General features: G+C 38.9%; 1 pseudogene; it reads left to right on the forward strand.

Annotated features, from left to right (window-relative positions):
• The first annotated feature begins 1471 nt into the window (after positions 1–1471).
• LOC114639639 lies at positions 1472–3253 on the forward strand (annotated as a pseudogene).
• Positions 3254–6010: the final 2757 nt, after the last annotated feature.

Consider the following 6010-nt stretch of genomic DNA (forward strand, 5'->3'; position numbering starts at 1 on the left):
CAATATCTCCATGCCTTTGCCCACCTTTGCTCTCTGCAGTATAAGGACCAGGGACTGCTACTGCTACAATAACTAACAATATGTAGGGTCCTATACAAAACTTAAAAGCAGAAGGTGAATGCATTTCCAGATTAACAAGCCCAATTATTGGGACAGCTTTTCAAAGCCATAAGCCAGCGCTGAACTCGAGAAAGAAGTGGGAGGATTGGCTGAAGTGTGGTTTCCAGCACCCGGTCCTTGGTGGCCTCCTGGCTCTGCACCTTTGTTACTGCTCTCAGTGTTATCAGGCTGTCTTCACTCTGCCCTGTGCAACTGATTCCTCTGCTCCCAGTGAAATAACTAGGGCATCAAGCCTCCATAGGACCATGGGCCTCCCATGACATTGATGAGGATAAGTCAATCCTTTGCTATATATGTAGCTGGAGCCATGGGTTCCTCCATGTACACTATTAGACTGATGATTTCGTCTCTGGGTGCTCTGGGTGGTCAGGTTAGTTGATATTGTTCTTCCTCTATGGGGTTGCAATTTCCTTCAACTCCTTCAGTCCTTCCTCTAATTCTTCCATTAGGGTCCCCCAGCTCAGTCTGATAGTTGACTGTGTACATCCTATCTGCCTCTGACCAATAGATCAGGAGCTGGCAGAGCCTTTCACGGGACAGCTATATCAGGCTCCAATCAGCAAGCACTTCTTGGCATCATCAATAATGTCTGAGTTTTGTGTCTGCAGGTGGGATGGATCCCTAGGTGGGGCAGCCTATGCAGAGGCCATATATAAAAAAGACCATTATTGTGAGTTATTTGCAACTGGAAGATACATATTAATAACAATTTTTATCTTCTTCTGAGCCATCAACATATCCTGGATGGTAATCTACCAGTACTACTTTCAATGAAGACACACTTCTGTAGTCTTATTATGAACCCTACTCTCTTCTACAAGTTCCTGTACTTTGAATTTCATCAGCATCATTAGGAGCCCAGTGAATTCTGCAAAATAGAGTCAATCTAAACAATCCAAGGGTGTGAAAATACTTCCTCTAGATTTCATTGACAAAACATAATGAAATTCCAGAAGGGTGCAAATCATATCTTTTACTGCAATATGCAACATTCTAACAACATCACAGTATTACAGAATGTCTTTGTGGTCATGTTCATAAGCGAATTAAGAAGTCTCCCCCATTATTTCCTATCACATACTAAATGAACACTTTTATGTATTCTAGGATGCTTCAGTTTTATGGAATCCCCTCATATACATGATCTTAACCTCACATCCTGGACTGAATTATCCAGATAATTGACACGGACCAGGGACCCACATTCCCAACTGAATCATCCAGATAACTAACTGAATCTTTGTCACTCTACTGGTAGATTGCAGTTATTTTATGTCATTGTATGCATACATGTAATTGTTATGTCATTACTTTGCACCAAACTGTCAAAAGACTTCTCATGAGAAATAAGACACAATCTTTACTTCTGAGGAGAATTACCAGACCCTAGATGCAGATTTCAGGAAATTAAGACAGCAGGATCTTGATGGGGAGCTAAGATCTGAAAAAGAAGGAAGAGATAGAAAAAAAAAAAAGACAAACAGCATTTAAAAAGGAAAACGGAATCTGATTTACCATCAGCTATCCTTCAAACTAGTGGTGTCTCTGAGTTTACTAAAAAGAGAAGCAAACTTGTGCTGCCTGCCCCTCAGATTTTAGATGCTGAACTCCAGGAAGTTGTCAAGGTAGGCCAGGCCAGTGAAGTTGCACGACAGATGGCAGAGGAGTCTGAAATCACAAACTCTGCTTTTAGCACTCTCCTGTCTGAGTACAATGTCACAAACAACAGCATCGCTCTGAGAACACCACGGACACCAGCCTCTCAAGATAGGATTCTACAGGAAGCTCAGAACCTCATGGCCTTGACCAATGTGGAAGGAAGCTCAGAACCTCACGGCCTTGACCAATTTGGACACTCCATTGAAAGATGGTCTTAATACCCCACTGCAAGAAAGTGACTTCTCTGGTGTGACCCCACAGCGGCCGGTTGTGCAGACTCCAAATCCTGTTCTGTCTACCTCTTTCAGAACTCCTTCTAATGGAGCTGAAGGGCTGACTCCCCGGAGTGGAACAACCCCTAAACCAGTCACTAATGCCACCCCAGGTAGAACACCACTTAGAGACAAATTAAACATTAATCCCAAGGAAGGGATGGCAGACTACAGCGACCCCTCTTATGTGAAGCTGATGGAAAGAGAATCTTGTGAACATCTCTGTCTAGGATTTTTAGGCCTCCCTGTGCCTAAGAATGATTTTGAAGTTGTTCTACCAGAAAATGCTGAGAAGGAGCTGGAAGAACAGGAGATAGATGATACCTACATTGAGGACGCTGCGGATGTGGATGCTCGGAAGCAGGCCGTGTGAGAGGCTGAGCGTGTAAAGGAAATGAAACGAATGTACAAAGCTGTTCAGAAGGACCTACCCAGACCATCTGAAGTAAATGAAACTATTTTAAGACCTTTAAATGTAGAACCACCTCTAACAGATTTACAGAAAAGTAAAGAACTGATCAAAAAAGAAATGATAACGATGCTTTATTATGACCTTCTACATCACCCCTAAGAGCTGTCTGGAAATAAGAAAGGAAAAAAATGTTGGCTTTGCTACCAACAGTTCAGAGTACATTGCCTACCTTGAGCATAGCCCTTATGAGATGTTCTCCAAAAAAAGATCTGAAAAAGGCCCAGGATATTCTGGTACAAGAGATGGAAGTGGTAAAACAAGGAATGAGCCATGGAGAACTTTCCAGTGAAGCTTACAACCAGGTGTGGGAGGAATGCTACAGTCAAGTCCTCTATCTTCCTGCTCAGAACCTCTACACACAGGCTAATCTTGCTAGTAAAATGGACAGAATTGAATCACTTGGAAAGAGACTCGAGGTAAACAGAGGACACATGACAACAGAAGCCAAGAGAGCTGCAAAGATGGAGAAGAAGATGAACATTTTTCTTGGTGGTTACCAGTCTCGTGCTATGGGGCACATGAAGCAGTTGAATGACTTATGGGACCAGATTGAGCAGGCTCACTTGGAGCTACGCACTTTTGAAGGACTCAAGAAATATGAAGACTCTGCTATTCCCCACAGATTAGAGTATATAAAAGAAGTTGTGCAGCGGCAACAGGAAAGAGAGAACTTCAGCAGAGATATGCGGATTTGCTCGTGGAGAAAGAGACTTTACAGGCAAAGTTCTGAAGCACAGTTAATGATCTGCCAGAGAAGAACTTGTTGCTGGTTTCATCCTCAGCAAGGCTGAAACTGATCTTTCTCTTCATTGACAAAGTTACCCAGCACCTGTGGTTTCTCAGTTGTTTGTTTTGAATGATACTGATCTTGCGTGTTCCATGTTACACACTTGGACTCCAGGATAATGAGGGTTTAAATTATCCCCATGCTCATTCTTTGCCAGTGTCATATTTACAAAATTTCGTAGTTTAGGCCTTTAATTTAAAAAGCCTGACTTTAAATACTGCCTGTGAGGAAACCCTTGAATAAAAAGAACATGTGAAAAAAAAGTATGGCAGATGAATAAATAAATAAATAAATAAATAAATAAATAAATAAATAACTTTCTACATATTTTGAAACAAAAGACAAGGTATTACTGTCTCAAGAACTATGAAGACAAATATATTCTAGATACTATGTATGATTATTAATGTGATAAGAAAAAAGCATATATATAAGGAAAAATTAAGCTATAAGTACCTAAAAGTTGCAAGGGACAGGAAATAGTATTCCTCAGCAGTGTAGTTTTTGGTGTATTGTTTTTTTTTTTTCATGTAAGTAACTCCCTACCCTTGATTCTGTAGTCGATACTAAATAAACGCAGTGGGTCACAAAAGGAAGATATCGAAGTAGGAAGGGGAACTAGAAAACTTGGGAAGAAGAGGAAATATAGTAAGAAAGGGAAAAGAATAAATGGTGTGGGAAGCTGTGATCAGAAAACACATGCACAAATATGCAATAACCCCAGAATAAACATTGTGGAGCACAGAAGCTACCTCAGTGACCAGTATAGCTCATAGGTTAGGTCACAGAGATTTAGACATATTTAATAAGTCTTAAGTCATACCAAGTGTCTTTTACAAACACAATAGAATATTGTAAAATAGTAGAAACAATAACACAGGGAATGTGAAATATTCATTAACATATGAAACTTAAGCCACAATTCTTAATTGTCTTTATTTTTACGTCTTCTTCTCTCATACAATATATCCCAAAGGCTGCTTCTCCTCTCTCCACTACTCCCACCTCCTACATACACAACACCTCCCATCTCTCCCAGACCCACAGATACAAAGAACCACATCCAACTATTAGGTGGAGTTTTGGAAACTCTGCAGAAGTGGGGGAGGAAGGATTGGAGGAGCAAAAGGAATCAAATAAACTATAAGAAAACAGCCTACAGAAGCAACTGAGCAGGGCTCATAGGGGTTCACAGAGACAGAACTGAAAATCAGGGAGCCTGCTTGCCTCTAAAATAGGTCATCTGAATATATGTTATAGTTATGTAGCTTGGAGTTTTTGTGGGATTCCTAACAGCGGGAATGCTGGTACCTCTGACATTTTTGCCTGCACATGGGACTTTCTTCATCCTACTGGGCTGCCTCATCTAGCATTGATATGAAGGTTTGTACTTATTATTGCATCTTGTCTCTTGTTATGCCATGAACAGTTGATATCCATGGGGTATATTTTCTGTGGGGAAATGAAGTGGCTAACCAATGGCTGGTCTAACTTGAGGCCCATGCGAGACACTTCCTGGATGGTCAGGAATCAGAAGCTGAATGGCTCAGAGAACTATGGTAGAACCAGTCATGAATGGCCAAAAAAAAAAAAGTCAATAGAATGATTCCTAGTGATATTCTGCTATACTCATAGATTGGTGTCTAGCTGAATTGTCATCATAGACGATTCCTCTAACAGCTGAGAATAACAAACCAAACATCCGTAAATACTCAAAGTCTTAAAAACAATTAAAAAAAAACCAACAAAAAATTAAAGAGAAGTTAGAATATACTCAGAATTGAATGAAAGTAAAAACAACATTCTATAACTTTTCAACCTTCTTAGTGCTATAACCATTTAGTAAATTTCTTTATGGTGTGGTAACCCTAAACCATGAAATTATTTTCATTGCTACTTCATGACTGCAATTATGCTACTGTTATGAATTGTAATGTAAATATAAGTCTTTTCTGATGATCTTAGGTGACCCCTGTGAAAGAGTCACTTGACCACCAAAGGAGTTACAACTGATAGGTTTAGAACTACTACCCTAGGAAGATGTATTATTAAAATTTACTCAGAAAGAAATAAAAAGTCATAAAATACATTAAAATTAGCAACCTAAACAACATTCAAACACTTCAAAATAAATAAATGCCTAGATTCACATGACTTGAAAAATTATACACTTAAACTATTACTACAGACTTAACAGTAATATTAAGTTCATTCAAAAAAATCTAAGAAAAGAAAAATCATATTAACCTATTCTATAAAGTCCAAAAATCAAAAACCAAATATTTAAATGACTACTGCTGCAAAATAATAGCATATTGTGAGATATCATTGAATAGCATATCTAAAAAGAGCATGTACCAAATTTGAGCAGAGTTGACTCTAGAAATGTAATGTAATGTTGGTTTATCATAAGAAATTTATTTGACATGGTATATGCATACAAAGTCGTCTAAATTGATGCAGAGAAAGCTGACAAAATCTTAACAGCTTTTATTTGACAAAATTATCCTGAAATCAGGAACAAAATGTAACTTTTAAATCATGATACAGGGCCTAAGATTTATTTCATAAAGGCACTACAACAAAGGACAAAAAACTCTGTGGCAAAGGAGAGGAACTTGGCAGTAACATCACTTTTACAGTGTAACATCATGATTTGTATAGTGTTACTTGAAGCTCTTAAACACTATAAAGTAGAGG

The sequence above is a fragment of the Grammomys surdaster genome, unplaced genomic scaffold, assembly GCF_004785775.1.
Source record: "Grammomys surdaster isolate TR1022 unplaced genomic scaffold, NIH_TR_1.0 125749, whole genome shotgun sequence".
Classification (NCBI taxonomy): Eukaryota; Metazoa; Chordata; class Mammalia; order Rodentia; family Muridae; genus Grammomys; species Grammomys surdaster.